Below are 19,741 nucleotides of genomic sequence, written 5' to 3' on the forward strand. Positions count from 1 at the left end.
TTTTTTTTTTTTTTTTTTTTCTTTTTTTTGACAGGCAGAGTGGACAGTGAGAGAGAGAGACAGAGAGAAAGGTCTTCCTTTTGCCATTGGTTCACCCTCCAATGGCCGCCGCGGCCGGCACATCGCGCTGATCTGAAGCCAGGAGTCAGGTGTCTCTCCTGGTCTCCCATGTGCGTGCAGGGCCCAAGCACCTGGGCCATCCTCCACTGCACTCCCGGGCCATAGCAGAGAGCTGGCCTGGAAGAGGGGCAACCGGGACAGAATCCGGCGCCCCGACCGGGACTAGAACCCGGTGTGCCAGCGCCGCAGGCGGAGGATTAGCCTAGTGAGCCGTGGCGCCGGCCCCTGCTCCATTTCAAAACCAGCTTCTTGCCAATGCACACCCTAAGGTGTGGCAAGTGATGGCTTGAGTTCTTGGGTCCCTGCCACCCATACAGAAGATCCGGATGGAATTGGTGGCTCCTGGGCTTGGCCTGGCCCAACTCTATCTTCTGTGGGCATTTGGGAAATGAACTAGTAGACAGAAAATCTCTGTTTTCTCTGCCTTTCAAATAAAATAAATTTTAAAATTTTTTCAAGAGAAAGCACATGATATAGAGACTATAAAAACATATTTCAATAAATTTTTCCTGCCACAAAAATTAAGTAAGTTCAAAGGCTGAAAGTAGTAAGAAGCAGAACTAGGATTCAAAAGACTCTTCCACTTCTGCACATAATCTAAATGGAAAACTCACATGAAGATCAAACTCCAGTTGTTCCAGAACAGGTGCTCCTGGGCAGAGCAGCAGCTGTAGATTCTAATAGAATTGCCCTGGGGCCACTAGGATTGAGATTGCAAGTGGAAGAGATCCAGAGACTTGAGTCTTGTCAAGGTTTTCCATCCAAGACTAGAACTGGTATGTATACTGTGGGACATTCTATCGTGTTACACTAGATGAGTGTTATGTGACCCAAGTATAGACTCTAAATTATTCTAATCTTGGAATTTCCTCATGGTCTAATGCTTGTGTAAAACTCTGCTTGCCATAATCAGAATAGCAGCAGTTTTGATAAACGTTTGATTTTTTAGTTATTTATTTATTTTCACTTTATTTGAAAGGCAGAGAGCCAGCCAGAGAGGAAGCCAAGGACTTCATTTCCGTCTCCCACGTGGGTATCAGGGACCAAAGTAGTGGAGCCATCATCTGCAGCCTCCCAAGGTGTGCATTAGAAGAAACCGATGAGCATTTGAATGGAACAAACCCAGGCAGCTTCTCAAATTGTAATGCATACATTATGTAAAGGAGAGGTAAAATGAAATTAAATGTACTTTCAGGGGATTTTTGAATTATACCCCTTTGAAAAATAATTTCATATTTCCAAGTAGAAGACTTATTTAACCCTGTTTCAAAGAGCCAAGAACTTCATTTTGTTTCAAATTAACTTATTCTTTCCAATACTAATATGAATGTGTTATTCTTCCTCAAAATCTCAGATGGATAAGGAATTAAGCCACTAAGAAAACTAAACTGGTTAATTTGGGGTCTATCTTTATTTTTGTGTTTGCAGTAGTGTTTTGACCTCAATGGTTATAAACACATTAGAATTTTTTAAAGCAGGGAAGAGGAAGTGGTGTGAATCCTCTGAACAACCAATATAAGGGATTATAGAGTTCAGGTCTGCATAAGTAAGACTTTTAGACCCACAGTGTTTTGTTTACCCTAATTTTCCCTAAGTAAACATTTTGGATGTGTCATAAAATATGGGTGGTGGAGGAAGAGAAACTCAAAGTAGAAAGGAAAACTGTCCTGAACATCTGCCATCCAAAAACTACCACAGTTAACATTTTGATCTATTTTGTTTGGAGGACTTTCACATATGTTTGTTTCAAATTTCCATTATGGTTACTGCTCTTTTATACTCATAATCAAACAGTATTTATATTGCATTCTTTTTTCCTTTTACTTACTATTATGAAATAAATATTTCTGCCATATTAAAAATAGATGCTTCATAATTCTTCTCAATAGCTATCTAATAGGCTATCATGTGTCTGCATTACTCACGTAGTTTCCTATTATTAGAAACAGAAGGAATTGTCTTCCAGCAAATCCATTCCAGTACCTTGCCTCTCAAACTGGCATTGGTATATATGGCTGAGTGCCACAAGTTTCTGGCTGCCAGGGAATAAATATCATAGAGTAATCAGTTTCCCACAAAAGTGACAGAAGAGATTCATTCTAAAATTAACCCAACTCCAATATATTAGAATTTGAAATGTATTTGAATTTTATGATAAAACAGGAAAGGACTTTTTTAATGTAAATGAAATATAATGAACAAGAAAGTGATTTTGTTAACACATTGGTGAATTATAAATGCAACCTGCATTGGTGGAACTGTGTTGACCTTTTGAGATACTTAATTTTACATGTAGTGGAAAGTGGTATCTAAATAAATACATAGGAAAACAAACAAACAAAAAAGCTTGCTTTGCTTTTGTTGGAGGATTTGTAGGACTATATATCTTCTCCTATGCACCATCTTAAGAATGTGTATCCTCTGCTTATATTTTATATAGTAAAACAAGAAAAATAACCGTATTGTTGAATATGTCAGCATTGTTTTCTAAGTCCCAACAAGTGAGTATTATTCTTCTCATTGGGATGGGAGAGGTTCGGAGACTTTTCTGAGATCTTGTCCCTGTATCATAGCTGTTAGAATTTTGACTGCTGCTTTACTGATTTGCAAAGCAGTTGTCTTTGAGTGTCCTGTTCAGGAAAACAGAAATGAGTCGAGAAGGTAGCTCAGTGGACTTTTGCCTCCCCCACAGTGGTGACAACATCATCACCTCTTCAGTTACCCGCTCGCTTGCCCTTATAAGTTAACAGTGCTGAGCACTGTGTGCCAGGCACTGTGCTAAAGGATTTGCGTGTGTTGATTAATTCAATCATCATAATGTTTATGGAGCTAAGTATCTTCATTTTTGTTGCAAGTTCTTGCCCCCACAGAGATGTGAATTCAGAGCAGAGGCATGAATACAGTGCATAACTGAGAGCAAGATTTATTTAAAGTGAGAGAGTGAAAATACATTCGTGTGTGAGTGTGGGTAACCCCACATGGGAAGATACCCATCATAAGTGGGCCAGAGTGTTGCTTATGAGGAGAGCATGGGAGGAGACCAAAAAAAGACCCAAAAGCAATGTCCAGAAGCTAAAAAGCAAAATTCCATTCCCATGTGTAAACAGTCACTTTTATGGAGTTAGGGGGTGGTGCCCTAACTGACTATACAAATTATATAGAGTTTACTATGTGTGAGGCTTTCCAGAAGTTTCACAGCACTCCCACATGGAGTTTAACTTCCACATGGCCATAATGGCATCTCCTTACTAGTGCTGCATGAGACGCAGGTGCATCATGGGGAAGTGAATGTACTGGATTGACAGGTAAGGGGTAGGGTTACAATGCAGGGCTGACAGAAGTTGTGAGAAAAATATTTCAGCAACTATTCCTACCTAATCTTCCTACCTAGTTCTCCCATATCAATAGCAACACTCTGAAATATGTTGCATAAGTTTTTTTGAGGTGCAGTCATGATCACATACAAATATAAAATGAATATGTACCGATTATTTAACATATCAGTGAATGACAAAATCAGTAAACTATTACAACCAGTTAAAATCAGACTCTGAAGAGAACAGTAACCCATGAGGAACGCTAAAATGAATTTATAGGAGCAAAACTGACGAATATCCTCAGGATAATAATCCACTGCATACCACTAGACACAATTTGCATTTCTGTGATAACAATCATTTGAATAACTCTGTTTCCTACAATTTAAGAATCATAAAGACAATGAAATGCAAGCTAATGCTCGAAGACAGTGACATACAAAGATAATGAGAGGTAAACTAGGTAACACATCCACTAATCTTTTTTGTTCTCTTTTTAAAGTTTTAAATAATTTTTTAAGAAGTACTTCAATTATTTTTCCCTTTTACAAACAAGGGAAGTGTAACCAAAAGATGTGAAGTAAAATTTCCAGCCTCTTATAATCAGTAATTGTTGAAATAATATTTGAACACAATTCTAACTGAATCTGGGAAAAATAATTGGTATTATTGAGTAAGCTTTCCTCTCGGATTTATTGTCTGAAAAATTCAGTTTGAGGCAAGTGTAGGGGAAGGATCATTAGCTGGAGCCTTGCAAGTGAGACTGACAAAATGCAGATTAACAAGAGCAAACCAAACAACTTTATTAATTATATTTCTCCTGCATATACATGGAAGAACTCAGTAGTACATTACTTAAAGGGAAGGTTATTATTTGTGCTTATCTAGCATCTTAACAAAAGAACAATAAATTTTCAGAGAAGTGGCAAGACAAAGGAAAAGGACTTTGAGATTTTAGGGGAAGCAAATTGTGAGAATATGAACATAAGGGAGGTGGGAAGGCATGAAAATCAGGGTTGTTTTAGCAAGGTTTGTTATGCAGATTCCCCTGGTGCCATCTCTGGTTGCTATGAGTCTGGAGTTGCCCTCTATGGTTCTTGGTAAAGAGGGGGAAAGCAGAGTTGTTCTTGTCTACTTTTTCTCAATTGCTTTCAGCCCATAATAATCCTTATGCCAGAGTGGCATATTTTAAAGCAGCATATTCTAAACACCTTCATAAACAAAAGTCAAAAAATAGAAGCTGCTGTTTCTTGCTTTCCTCTCCATAGATACTGTAAATTGGTAACCTGAATTTAGGGCAGGAATATATTCTTTTTACTTATACAATGTTTTATTCTTTAAAAAGTTAGTTATGAACTTTACTTGATACCTGTTATTGTGCAACAAATTATCTTTAAACTGAGTAGTTTAAAACAATAAAAATCTATTACCTCTTGGTAGAAATATGTTTTCCAGTTCTCATTCCAAGTCCTTGCCCTACATAAGATAAGAATTCAAAGCAGAGGTGCAAAACTGAAAACTTGGTTCATTTAAAGTGAGGGAGTGAATATATATTCACAAGGGAATGTGGACAACCCCACACTCCATGAGATACCCACCATGAGAAGGTGAGAGATCTGCCTACAAAGAGAGCATGGGGGAAGGCAAGAGAAGGAAGACCTAAAAGGGCCATTCCCACACCCAACAGTTCCCCTTATGGGGACTAGCTAAATATACAAGCAGGGTGGAGTTTGGGCAGGGGTGTGTGTGTGTGTGTGTGTGTGTATGTGTAAGGCTTTCTGGGTGTTTCATGGCACCTCCATGTGGAGTTTAGTTTGCACATGAACATCATGGTGTCTCATCCTACCCATTCCCAGATGAGATGCAGGTGCATCATTGACATGCAAGGGAGTAGAGTTAAAGTGCAGAGGTAGAGAAAGAAATTGTGGGAAAATCTTCCAGCTCATTTTTCCCTAACTCCCTGCCAATTCCCTATATCAGTTCTGGCTGAGGTGCCCCATGAGGTTGCAGATGTGACATTGACTTGGACCTGAATAATACAACAAATCTATGAATGAAACCACTTTGAGTCCTGGTTTTGACTTTGCCAGTGCCTGGCCACATGACCCTATACTGCCAAGATTCCTGCCATTTGTGTCAGTCATGGGTCAGCAAAGAGACAGATGTAGGTGTTGCAGAAAGAACTTAATAAAATTAAATTCACTGTTTACAGTTCAATTTAATTGGTGAGGGAATTTTTCTTTCAATACTTTCAGTATCTGTAAACAATCAGATCCCAGATACAACACATGCTGTGAAGCATTTCCCATCTCTTTTCTTTCTTTTTTTTTTTTTTTTTTTTTTTTTTGGACAGGCAGAATTAGTGAGAGAGAGACAGAGAGAAAGGTCTTCCTTTTGCCGTTGGTTCACCCCCCAAGTGGCCACTACAGCCGGCGTGTTGCAGCTGGCGCTCTGCGCCAATCCAAAACTAGGAGCCAGGTGCTTCCTCCTGGTCTCCCATGCGGGTGCAGGGCCCAAGGACCTGGGCCATCCTCCACTGCACTCCTGGGCCACAGCAGAGAGCTGGCCTGGAAGAGGAGCAACCGGGACAGAATCCAGCACCCCAACCAGGACTAGAACCTGGGATGCCGGTGCCGCAGGCAGAGGATTAGCCTAGTGAGCCATGGCGCCGGCCATCATTTCCCATCTCAAGAAAGGTCAGAGGTCTCTGGGAATGCTTCCAAATTAACAAATAAGAGAGGTGGGTTTTAGCATAGCAATTAAGATGCTGCTCTGGGATACTCATATCACAGATTGGAGTTCAAGTGCTGGCTGTGCTCCTGATTTCAGCTTCCTGCCAATGCAGACCCTGGGAGGCAGTGGGTGGGGGCTCAAGTGATTGGGTGAGAAAATAGAGTTAAGGCTGTACTTTGGCTTGGTCTACTGTTAGCTGTTGTGGGTATTTGGACAATGAACCAACATATGGAATATCTCTCTCTCTCTCTCTCTCTCTCTCTCTCTCTCTCTCTCTCCTAAATAATAAATAAACAAATAAAACCTGAACCCAGAGCAGATAGGATACAAAGACTGGAATAGCTAGCAGTGGCATTTGGCTGTCTGGAGTGAGATTCTGAAATAGAGTATCGTTTTATAAATCACTTGACATAATCTTACCATATTAAACTATTACATATCTTGGAATAAAACAACTTCATTCCTATATATAGAAGTCACTTTTATATGTACATAGCATGAAGTATTTATAATAAGACTCATAGAATCACTGATCACAATAGTACAACACAGGGAGAAAAGCTGAGTGGCTGGATATTGAGACAAAAATTCTGATTTGTTCATAGAATGAAATATTAAGCATTGGTGAAAATTAATGAACTTCAGCTGAATAGAACAACAGGGACACAAGAATGAATCTTAACATAATAGTGAGTGAGATGACTGTACAGTATGATGTCTTTTTTTTTCTTTTTCTCTAACTTTTATTTAATAAATATAAATTTCCAAAGTACAGCTTATGGATTATAGCAGCCTTTTCCCCCCATAACCACCCTCCCACCCACAACCATCCCATATCCCAGTCCCTCTCCCATTCCATTCTTCATCAAGATTCATTTTCAATTATCTTTATATACAGAAGATCAATTTAGTATATATTAAGTAAAGATTTGAACAGTTTGCACCCACACAGAAACACAAAGTATAAAGTACTGTTTGAGTACTAGTTATACCATTAATTCACGTAGTACAACACATTAAGGACAGAGATCTTACATGGGGAGTAAGTGCACAGTAACTCCTGTTGTTGATTTAACAAATTGACACTCTTATTTATGACGTCAGTAATCACCCAAGGCTCTTATCATGAGCTGCCAAGGCTATAGAAGCCTCTTCAGTTTGCCAACTCTGAGACAAGGCCCTAGTCAAAGTGGAAGTTCTCTCCTCCCTTCAGAGAAAGGTACCTCCTTCTTTGATGGCCCTTTCTTTCCACTGGGATCTCACTCACGGAGATCTTTCATTTAGGTCCTCTTTTTTTTAGCCAGAGTGTCTTGGCTTTCCATGCCTCAAATACTCTCATGGACTCTTCAGCCAGATCCAAATGCCTTAAGGGCTGATTCTGAGGCCAGAGTGATGTTTAGGACATCTGCCATTCTATGAGTCTGCTGTGTATCCCAATTCCTATGTTGGATCATTCTCTCCTTTTTAATTCTATCAGTTAGTATTAGCAGACACTAGTGATCCCTTTGACACTTAATCCTATCATTATGATCAATTATGAACTGAAAGTGATCACTTTGACTGGTGAGATGGCATTGGTACATGTCACCTTGATGGGACTGAATTGGACTCTAACTCTACCATTAGGAGTAAGTCCAATTGAGCATGTTCCGAACTGTACATCTCCTCCCTCTCTTATTCCATTTTTATAAAGTACAAAAACAAGCAATATTTAAACAATACATTTTGGAATACAGATACATGAGATAAAACTGCAGAATAAGATAATTCAAAATAGTGGTAACCTTTGGGGTAGGGTGGAGGATAGGTTCAAGAATGATCTTGTAGAAAGATGTGACATATCTTGGTTGACCATATTTTAATTATTGGGTTCAAGGTGGGTTCATAGATGTTAATTGCATCATTGTAAACAAAGAAATGGATAAAAATAGTGTTCATTTCACTTTAACAGGTTTCCTTTTTGGTGCTCAGTTAGTTGTCACCTATCAAGGAGAACAAGCGGTATTTGTCCCTTTGGGATTGGCTTATTTCACTCAACATAATGTTTTCCAAATTCCTAACAGGGATCACTTTTCAGTTAAAATTTAAACACCTAAGAATAATTGTGTGTTAATTACAGAGTTCAACCAATGGTACTAGAACAAAAAAAAATACTAAAATGGATAAAGTATTACAATGTACATCAACAGTCAGGACAAGAGCTGACCAAGTCACTGTTTCTCATAGTGTCCATTTCACTTTAACAAGTTTCCCCTTTGGTGCTCAGTTAGTTGTCGCCAATCAGGGAGAACATATGATATTTGTCCCTTTGGGACTGGCTTAATTCACTCAGCATGATGTTTTCCAAATTCCTCCATCTTGTTGCAAATGACTGGGTTTCGTTGTTTTTGACTGCTGTATAGTATTCTATTGAGTACATGTCCCATAATTTCTTTATCCAGTCTACTGTTGATGGGCATTTGTGTTGGTTCCAGGTCTTAGCTATTGTGAATTGAGCTGCAATAAACATTAATGTGCAGACTGCTTTTTTGTTTGCTAATTTAATTTCCTTTGGGTAAATTCCAAGGAGTGGGATGGCTGGGTTGAATGGTAGGGTTATATTCAGGTTTCTGAGGAATCTCCAGACTGACTTCCATAGTGGCTTAACCAGTTTGCATTCCCACCAACAGTGGGTTAGTGCCCCTTTTTCCCCACATCCTCTCCAGCATCTATTGTTGGTAGATTTCTGAATGTGAGCCATTCTAACCGGGGTGAGGTGGAACCTCATTGTGGTTTTGATTTGCATTTCCCTGATTGCTAGTGATCTTGAAACGGTGACTTGATCAGCCCTCACCCTGACTGTTGATGAGCAGCTTAATATGTTATCCCTCTTAGTATTTTTTTTGTTTGTTCTACTTAATACTTTTGGTTGAATACTGTAATCAATACATAATTCTTCTTAAGTGCTGAAACAACTGAAAAGTGATCACTGTTAAATATAAGAGTGGGAATAAGAGAGGGAAGAGATGTGCAATTCGGGACATGCTCAAGCTGACTTACCTCAAACAGTAGAGTTAGAAACATACCAGGGGATTCGAATTCAATCCCATCGAGGTGGCATGTACCAATGCCATCTCACTAGTCCCAGTGATCAATTTCTGTTCACAATTGATCGTAATGATAGGACTAAGAACCAAAGGGATCACATAAACAAGAATAGTCTGCAAATACTAGCTGATAGAATCAAAAAGGGAGAGAATGATCCAACATGGGAAGTGAGATACACAGCAGACCCATAGAATGGCAAATGTCCTGAACAGCACTCTGGCCTCATAATCAGCCCTTAAGGCATGCGGATCCGGCTGAAATGCCCATGAGAGTATTTCAGGCATGGAAAGCCAAGACACTCTGGAAAAAAAAAAAAAAAAAAAAAAAAAAACTAAATGAAAGATCTCCGTGAGTGAGATCCCAGTGGAAAGAATGGGTCATCAAAGAAGGAGGTACCTTTCTCTGAAGGGAGGAGAGAACTTCCACTTTGACCATGGCCTTGTCTAAAAATGATCAGAGTCAGTGAACTCAGGGGGCTTCCATAGCCTTGGCAGCTCATGACAAGAGCCTAGGGTGATTACTGATGCCATAAACAAGAGTGTCAATTTGTTAAGTCAGCAACAGGAGTCACTGTGCACTTACTCCTCATGTAGGATCTTTGTCCTTAGTGTGCTGTACATTGAGATTTAATGCTATAACTAGTACTCAAACAGTATTTTTCACTTTATGTTTCTGTGTGGGAGCAAACTGCTGAAATCTTTACTTAATGTATGCTAAACTGATCTTCTGTATATAAAGAGAATCGAAAATGAATCTTGATGTGAATGGAAGAGGAGAGGGAGTGGATAAGGGGAGGGTTGCAGGTTGGAGGGACATTATGAGGGGGAAGCCATTGTAATCAATATTCTGTACTTTGGAAATTTATATTCATTAAATAAAAGTTAAAAAAATAAAATAAAAATAAAAAAAGAAATGGATAAAAATAAATAGGAATAAAAATGAATATATATTTCATTATAACAATCATATTTCTAGAAATTATCCCCAAACCCTACATAACTGACCATTTGGGGAAGCTCTGCATAAGAGGCTGGGACAACTAAATTCAAAAACACTCCTTTAGGGGCTGGCGCCATGGCTCACGTGGTTAATCCTCTGCCTGCAGCGCTGGCATCCCATATGGGTGCCGAGTTCTAGTCCTGGTTGCTCCTCTTCCAGTCCAGCTCTCTGCTGTGGCCCTGGAGTGCAGTGGAGGATGGCCCAAGTACTTACACCCCTGCATCTGCATGGGAGATCAGGAGGAAGCACCTGGCTCCTGGCTTCGGATCGGCACAGCGTGCTGGCCATGGTGGCCATTTGGGGGGTGAACCAGCAGAAGGAAGACCTTTCTCTCTGTCTCTCTCTCTCACTGTCTAACTCTGCCTGTCAAATAAAACAAACAAACAAACAAAAACACTCCTTTGTATATGTGAGCTGAATACACTATTAAAAATTACAAAGTGTAAGTGCGCTAAATACACATATTGAAAATCACAAAGCCACTGCAACTGCCACTATAACATGATACCCAGCAAATGAAAGAATGCAATGGGAAGTTGCTGCTTCAGAAAAACCTCCTCTCTTCATAATGTGCTTGCCATGGAAAGCAGCCAGAGAGTAGGAAGATGGCCTTTGCCTCATTTCCTCCTCCATATCTCATTTGGGTATATTCAATTGGCAGAATCAAATTAGCACCAGAACTCTAGCTGCAAGGCAACCTAAGAAATATAAGTTTTAACTTCTCAACCTTTAGAAGCACAGAACTGCATAATAGAAATGGAAGTTGAATGAGCCAATTAATATATCTGTGGCAGAGACAATGTTGTACTTTTCTCAAACCCATTTCATTTTCTTCTTAGGCATATAATTGAATTTCCCATTCTCCCCTGAGGTTAGTGGTGCCCTATGATTAATGTCCAGCAAATGTGTGCAGAAGTAAAATGCTACTCATAGGCCTGGCTTCGGAAACATGCATGTGACCATCCATGCATGTGACCATCCATGTGACCTCGCTATTGGCTGCCCAGAGTAACCTATGCATTGAAAGTGGTGGAGCCTGTGTTAGCTTAGGCTCGGCTTGACTCGAGGGGACAGAATTCCCTTTCTCTATCACCATTACTACACTGCATTGTAGACTGATCACTGAACTTGAATGTGTTGATTATGTTAAGCCACTGAGACTTGAAGTTTGTTTATATGCAGCTGGCACCAATACCATGACTAAAACCACAAATGAAGCCTTGAAGCAGAGCGCTCCTAAAATAAGTGGCACTGGCTTAACATAGCTGTTCTGGGGAGAGAGGAAACTGATGCCAGACACAGAAAAGGTGGCAATTCATGCCTTGCAGTGGCAAAACATTTGTCAAGAAAATTTCTCTTATAATAACTTAATAGGTAGCCCATATGCTTACAGATCTGTCAGCTCCCAGAGGAGCAGTTGGAAAGAGCTGAAGTGTTAGTGTATATTGGCTACCACAGACTGGCAAGTATTGACAGTTTGCAAAAATAAATGAAATAAAATAAGAAAAATTGTATACATTTGGAGTCTTAGACTACTTCTAGATCCAAAATAATTTTTTTCTCAGAAAGACTAAGAAAACTGAACCACAAAGACCTGCTAGATCACCACCAATGGCAAAGATCACTTTAAAGTTACAACTTTCCTGCTCAATTTTGACAGCATCAAGGTGGCTGCCATTTGGTAGGCTAGAAACTTGGGGATAAAAGGGAGATGTGGGGAATACGACATTGAGAGATATACCTGGAAAGCATTTGGGGTATAGTTTGTGTCATTGGAAATATCTAGAAGGAAATCAATGAAAAACCTGTTAACTTTCTCGAGAAATTATTTAAAAAAAAAAAAGTTTGAGACAAAGACTGGTGAAAGTATAAAACAATGGGGGTCCAGTGTTGTGGCACAGCCTGGTTAAACCAGTGCTCGCAATGCCAGCATCCCCTATCAGAATGCCAGTTCAAATTCTGGCTGTTCCACTTCCAATCCAGCTTCCTGATAATGTACCTGGGAAGGCATCAGATGATCGATCACTCAGGTGGTTGGGCCCCTGCTACCCTGTGAGAGACCAGGATGGAGATCCTGGCTCTTGGCTTTGGCCTGGCCAACACTGAGCTGTTGCAGCCATTTGAGGAGTATCTCTCCCTCTCTCTGTTGCTCTGCTTTTAAAATAAGTAAATAGTGGGACTGGCGCTGTGGCTTAACGGGTAAAGTCGCCGCCTGCAGTGCCGGCATCCCATGTGGGCACTTGTTCAAGTCCCAGCTGCTCCACTTCCGATCCAGCTCTCTGCTATGGCCTGGGAAAGCAGTAGTAGATGGCCCAAATCCTTGGTCCTCTCCACCCACGTGCAAGGCCTGGAAGAAGCTCCTGACTCCTGGCTTTGGATTAGCCCAGTTCCCGCCATTGCAGTCATTTGGAGAGTGAACCAGTGGATGGAAGACCTCTCTCTCTTTTCTCTCTCTGCTTTTCAAATAAATAAATAAATCTTAAAAAAAAAAAAAGTATAAATCAACAACCCATGGGTTTTCCACTTCCCATGGAAAAGAAACAGACTCCAAAAATCCTTATCCTTCCCAAATGTGACACTAAAATTGTCTCCCGGTACCATTATATATTCAAATGGGAATGGGATGAGAGGTTGAGAGATCTTCTTTTTGGCTTATAAATTCCTCAACCACAAAGGACCACATGCATACCAGATGGTGATGACTGAGCCTCACACAAGACTTCTAGCTGGGTACAGTGACTTGGAACAATCTCTGAGGGGTGTGGTGGGGAAGTGTATTCTGTGTATGAGATGGAGAATGAAATGGAAACGCATTGACCACAAAGGCAAACTGTGGCAGATTTAGCAGTATATTTTCCAGACTCATTGCTTTTTCTTCTAGGTACTGAGTTAAATTACATTTCTAGGGGCTCATGTGACTGAGCTGAAGCCAATGAGATGTAGGCAAAGTTTGTATAAGCCTAGTCCCTAAAATAACACAATCCTCTATGCTGTCTGTTGCTGCTCCTCCAAGAGCTGAATGTCAGCATATCTAACGTCCCTAAATGACTGCAAGAATCAGAAACCCCCAGTTGACCACACTGAACAGTCTGTGAACAACAAAAAATCTTTTGTTATATTACATCATTGAGATTTTGGAATTAATTTTTAGAGAAGCTAGTGTTAATATACTGACAAAAAAAAATCTCTGCCAAACTAATTTAGCATGCTAGGTGTTATATGAGAAATGGGCAGCTAAATGTTTGAGATTCTAGACCTATAAATATATTATTTCATCTACTAGATTATAGGCCCATCTATTTGATTAATAATATTTAATTTTCTAAGTTACATCTGTGACACAAAATACCCCTTCATAACAAAATATGGATGTCAGGGCTCCGGATTCTGTCCCGGTTGCCCCTCTTCCAGGCCAGCTCTCTGCTATGGCCTGGGAGTGCAGTGGAGGATGGCGCAAGTGCTTGGGCCCTGCACCCCATGGGAGACCAGGAGAAGCACCTGGCTCCTGCCTTCGGATCAGCAGATCAGCGCGGTGCGCCGGCTGCAGTGCGCTGGCCGCGCTGGCCATTGGAGGGTGAACCAACGGCAAAGGAAGACCTTTCTCTCTGTCTCTCTCTCTCTCACTGTCCACTCTGTCTGTAAAAAAATAAAAATTAAAAAAAATATGGATGTCATACTAAAGTTTTTGTGTTATGGCACAGTGGTTAAGATACCACTTGGGGAGCCCATGTCCTACATCTGAGTGCCTGGTTTCAGTCCTTGCTACTCTGCTTCCAATCCAGCTTCCTGGAAGGTAGCAAATTAAAGCTCAAATCCTTGGACCCCTGCCATCCATGTGGGAGACCTAGATGGAATTCCTGATTCCTGAATTCAGCCTGGGCTGTTTCAGATGTTTGGGGAGTGAACCAATGGATGGAAAATCATTAGGTCTCTCTCTCTGCCTCTCTCTCTCTCAAATAAATAAAAATAAAGTTTTAAAAGTGCATGAACAATAGGCCAGAAAGTAATGCCAGTGTCAAGTAAAGTAATGCAAGCCTTAAAACTGTTTTCAGGTATAGTCCTTTGTTCAATCCTGAGTCAACATCACAAATGATCTGTCATGCAAAATCCAACCAGAGAAAGAAAAAGTGCCCCAGATATTCAAACGAGAGGGAATGTGATAAAGGAAATAGGAAAATTCAAAGAAACTAGTCTGGGGGCAGTGGAGCAACCCAGTTGTTAGCAACAGGAAACCACCAATAGGAAGACAAAGGGAGGAGGTGGTCAGGAAGACAAAGGGAGGTGGTGGTCAGGAAGACAGATCAGGGTAGACACCAGAAGAGGGGCATCAGCTGTTGGAGATTCCATCTGGGGCAGGAGAGAAGGAAAAGGCCTTGCTTTTCTCTCACCAGTACCTGCACTGGCTTGAAACAGCTGGGAGACAACTGTCACTTGGGCCTGAATCAGCCTGCAGTAACCAGCCGTTTTCCTAACAGAACAGGGTAGGGTGCAGCCAGGCAAAGGATCTGGGCACGCATCAGCTTAGGACCAGCAGAAACTGGTACAAACAGGAAGGGATCTATAACATTCTATTAAATAAAGTCAAAGTTTGAGTGTGAGCGCAACTTAAAATAGCGTTGCAATTTATAGGCAGGATATTTTTAAATGTTCTTGTGTTTTAGAAGTCCTGTTCCAGTTTGGTGGTTTAGATTATCAAGGTTTTTTTTTATTATTATTATTTTATTTTTATTCTAGGTCATAGAGGAGCCAGCATGTGGATGATCTTCTTTATTCTCATGTCTAAATATGAAATCTTTAGAGCTGTAGCTTCTTTCTCCTTTAACCTTAGTAGGCAAGTTTGACAAAGTGTTTGAAAACTGCAGAGGTATAAGGTGGCACAAATTCTGACTCTGCTGCTTAGCAGGTTTCTGTGCTAGGCAAACCACTCAGAGCAAGTTTGTTTTCCTCCTATCCCAAATAGACACAATGGTACCTTTTTACTTACCTCACTGACTTACTGGAATAATCATAGTTCATGCTTGTTTTAGTGAGATAATGTGAAAATGATTGGCATATAGCAAAGCATAATATAATGTTAAAACACCGCACAACAGGATGAACTTTGAAAATATTATATTAAAAAGCAAGTCACAAAAGAGCACACATTGTATTATTTCATTTATATGATAAATGTCTGCAATATGCAAATCTATAGAGATACAAAGTAGATTAGTATTTGCCTATCTCTAGGGGATAGAGGATAAAGATGAGTGACTGATAATGGGTATGGGATTTCCTTTTGGAGTAATGAAAATGTTCTAAAATTGATAGTGGTGGTGGTTGTACAGTTCTGTTAATATAGTAAAAACCACTGAATTAGGAATGGGCATTTGACTTAGCAGTTAAGCTGCCAGTTAGAACACCCATGCCCCATATCAGAATGTCTAGATTTGATATCCACCCCCCAGTTCCTGATTCCGGTTTCCTGTGGTTGTAGGGTGCAGCAGCAATGACTTAATTGGTCAGATTGCTGCCACTCAAACAGGAGTCCTGGGTTGATTTTTTAGTTCCCAGCTCCAGTTACTCCAGCGGTCACAGGTATTTGGGGATTGAAACAGAATATGGGAGCAGTGTCTCTGTCTTGCTCTCTCTCAAAGAAATAAACTTTAAAAAATTTAAAGACTCAGGCCGGCGCCGTGGCTCAATAGGCTAATCCTCCACCTTGCGGCGCCGGCACACCGGGTTCTAGTCCCGGTCAGGGCGCCGGATTCTGTCCCGGTTGCCCCTCTTCCAGGCCAGCTCTCTGCTATGGCCAGGGAGTGCAGTGGAGGATGGCCCAGGTGCTTGGGCCCTGCACCCCATGGGAGACCAGGAAAAGCACCTGGATCCTGGCTCCTGCCATCGGATCAGCGCGGTGCGCCGGCTGCAGCGGCGGCCATTGGAGGGTGAACCAACGGCAAAGGAAGACCTTTCTCTCTCTCTCTCTCTCTCACTGTCCACTCTGCCTGTCAAAAAAAAAAAAAAAAATTAAAGACTCAAATTAAAAACCACTGAAGTAAACCATACAAATGGGTGAATTGTACATCAATTATATCTACATTAAGCTGTTAACAACAAAAAGTTAAGTAATTAAAAGAAATTTGAAACAAAGACAAATTTTCAAACACAGTATTTTATTATAACTTTAGTGTACTGTTTTTCTCTTCAAAGTTACAAGGGCATTTACATAAATTAAAACATTAGGATAGTATCTATAATCTTAATATAAAATGTCAAACTTATTTCTGGTCCCTTCCTCACATCGCTTTCTTGTATATTTGTTTGGTTTATGGTCAGAAATGCTATAAATATAATTATTTTCATCAGTTAATATGTAATCAGGAGCATTTTTCCATCGGGCAGTCATCATATTGTTATTCTAGAGACTGTATGAAATTCTCCCTAATTGACCACATTCTTCCATCTGCTCAGACACCCAGAAGCCTGACTTACTCCTAGATTTATCCAGCCTCCACTCTGGTTCAGAACAACATATTTTCTTGCCTGGATTACTGCAAATGTTTCCTAACTGGCACCCTTGCTTTTTACTGTTATTTATTTGTTTGTTTGTTTATCTGAAAAGCAGAGTTATAGAGAGAGGTAGAGACACAGAGAGAGAAAAGTCTTCCACCCGCTGGTTCACTCCTCAAGTAACTGCAACAGCCAGAACTGAGTTGATCCGAAGCCAGGAGCTTCTTCCAGGTCTCCCATATGGGTGCAGTGGCCCAAGGAATTGGGCCATCCTCAGCTGCTTTCCCAAGCACATTAGCAGAGAGCTGGATCAGAAGTGGAGCAGCTGGGACTTGAACTGGCGCCCATATGGGATGCTGGTGCTGCAGGCCAGGGCTTTAACCTGCTGCACCAAGTGCCTGCCCATTTGGTGTTCTAGCAATCCTTCACACAGCACACAGCAGCTACAAGTCACACAGCAGCCAGAACTAAACAGGTTTCTTCAGTGAAGCCCAACCAACTGTCTGTTACAAGGCAAATCACTTCCATAAGCTCACAGACCTTCAGATGTGAGCTCTTGCCCTCACTTTCAGCCTCATCATTGTCCTCCCCACTCCCAGTCTGTTGCATATTCCCTATGTTCCTGAAAAGTACACAGTATAGTGTATGGGGTTCATGCTGCCCAGAATAACTGTCCCACTCCTTCCTTCTCTTGTCTTAAACAAATAAAGCAAACCACTCCTTTATTATCTAATACACAGCTACTTATAATCTCTCCCCCAACTTCCTTTCCTCCTTTCCTTTTGTAAAATTTGGTGTAAGATAAGAATTCCAAATGTATTACAAATTAGAATGTATTTCTGAATCTTCACGTGTCAAACAATAACTTAATGTGATGAAGTTCATGCCAAACAGATAAAGTATCAAGGCCATCAGCCATCCCAGGCTGATACCGTGTGATCAGGTGGATTGGGTCAAGTTCTCTGAAGACAACTGCAGGACAAGTGCAAGAAGGTACAAGCTTCTTGTATAAGATACAGCCTGAGCAAGGAGCAGGCCTATCTTCAACATACAGCTTTCAATGTGATTTTTAGGACGAAAGAATGGAAGGAATTTCTATGTTGCTTCTCAAAAATGTCTAAATAGTAATGATTTAGTAGCTAACCTGCACCACCAATTTTCTCATCATTCTTTTATGTCATAGAGTTGGTTAACCTAGGTAGTATGAATATTAGGGACTTCACAAATTTGTGGGAAAATTAATTAAAAGATAAGTTTATTTTGGTGCAAAGAAGAAATTTGAAATCCATGCATAGTTTTTTTCTCCACAATACACATTTTCCATGAACTTTTTTGAAGATCCTTGTATATGTATTTGAAGTCATCTTTCACATTAAGTCCAGCTGCATGAATGTGCCATGCTGTGAGGAAGCAGCCCAAGCTAGCCAAGCAGAGATACAGTGAGGAGAAAGAATGATGACCAGATAGACCAAGCTACTTAGCCATTCTCCCTACATGACAAACATGGAGTTGAAGGGACCATTTTGCACACTTCAGCTTCAGCAGACATAATGCAGGAAAAACTGGAGAACCCACAGTTCTGATAGCCAAAACTAAGGCCTCTACATTGCTTTAATTCTGTTGGATTGCTATAACAAAATGCCATAGACTGGGTGGCTTATAAACTATAGCAATTTATTTTTATATCCTGGAGGCTGAAAGTTCAAGAATAAGATACCAGCATCACCAGGTTTTGGTGAGAGCCATTTTTGGGTTGCAGACCACAGATTTCTCACTGGGTCCTCACATGGCAGAGGAGCAAGGGTCTCTCCAGGGCCTCTGTTGTAAGGACACTAATCCCATTCCTGAGGGCTCTGCCTTCTTGATCTCAGCACCTGCCAGTGTCCCCACCATATTAGGGATTAGGATTTCAACATAGGATTTTGTGGGCAACATAAACACTCAAATCATAGCAGATATAGGGTCCCGGTTGAATCATGCCAGCCATCCCAACCACAGGCATTGATGAGCTATTCCTCCTAAGCCCTTTCAAATTCCAGACCCCCAAAATAAGGATATAATAAATATTCTGTAATGTTACTGAAACTAATAATAAATTTTAAAAACAAAACCTTTTTTCCCACCATGGAATTCAGAAAATATATCTAAATGAGAAACACTGTCTATAAATAAATTCCATTCCTATCGTTAAACAAAAATTACAGAAGGCCATCATTTTGAACTAAGCTTCTGCACTAGCACCAATAGACATGATGCATGATGAAAAATCAAAATCAATGTCAAGTTCCATGTCATGAAGTTGAAATTAAGCTGTTTACCTGACCTCCTAGAAATCAGAATTAGATAACAGCCCCATTTCCCAAATAGGCCAGTTTTTTTTGTTTTGTTTTTGTTTTTGTTTTATTTGGGAGAAAGAGACAGACACAGAAAGAGCTCCTGTTTGCTGGTTCACTCTCCAGGTGTCCACAATAGAAGGGCTGAGCCAGAGAGAACTCAGGACTTGGGAACTCAATCCAGGTCTCCTATAAGGGTGGCAGGATCCCAATCACTTGAGCCAATAGAGGGTGTACATTAGCAGGAAGCTGGACTTAGGAGGAGCCATATCCGGGTATTGAACCCAGGCACTGCAATGTGCCCACTCCCTAAACATATAAGTTTTTTAAAAAATATTTATTTATTTATTTGAAAGGCAGAGTTACAGAGAGAGAGAGAGAGAGAGAGAGAGAGAGGTCTTCCATCCGTTGGTTCACTCCCCAGGTGGCCGCAACGTCTGGAGCTGGGCCAACCTGAGGCCAGGATCCAGAAGCTTCTTCTGGGTCTCCCATGTGGGTGCAGGGGTCCAAGGACTTGGATCATCTTCTACTGCTTTCCCAGGCTACATCTGAGAGCTGGATCAGAAGTGGAGCAACTGGGACTCAAACTGGCACTCATATGGGATTCCGGCACTCAAGTGGTGGCTTTACCCACTATGCCACAGCACCCTACATATCATTTTT

At 40.8% G+C, this 19,741-nt stretch overlaps 1 protein-coding gene across 3 annotated transcripts in view; it reads left to right on the forward strand.

Moving 5' to 3' along the window:
* Positions 1-19,741, forward strand: part of LOC100344091 (jerky protein) — a 71,857-nt gene that overhangs the window by 35,519 nt on the left and 16,597 nt on the right. Inside the window, exon 3 of one of the 3 annotated variants that reach the window (XR_016222156.1) lies at positions 1,100-2,465. The exons of the other annotated variants lie outside the window; for them this stretch is intronic. The gene's annotated coding sequence lies outside the window, so the exon portion shown is untranslated. Of the gene's footprint in view, positions 1-1,099; positions 2,466-19,741 lie in introns of those variants that run through there. 3 annotated transcript variants of the gene reach the window in all.

The sequence above is a fragment of the Oryctolagus cuniculus genome, chromosome 15, assembly GCF_051225735.1.
Source record: "Oryctolagus cuniculus isolate XC-2025 breed Fujian yellow rabbit chromosome 15, ASM5122573v1, whole genome shotgun sequence".
In the NCBI taxonomy this organism is placed as follows: domain Eukaryota; kingdom Metazoa; phylum Chordata; class Mammalia; order Lagomorpha; family Leporidae; genus Oryctolagus; species Oryctolagus cuniculus.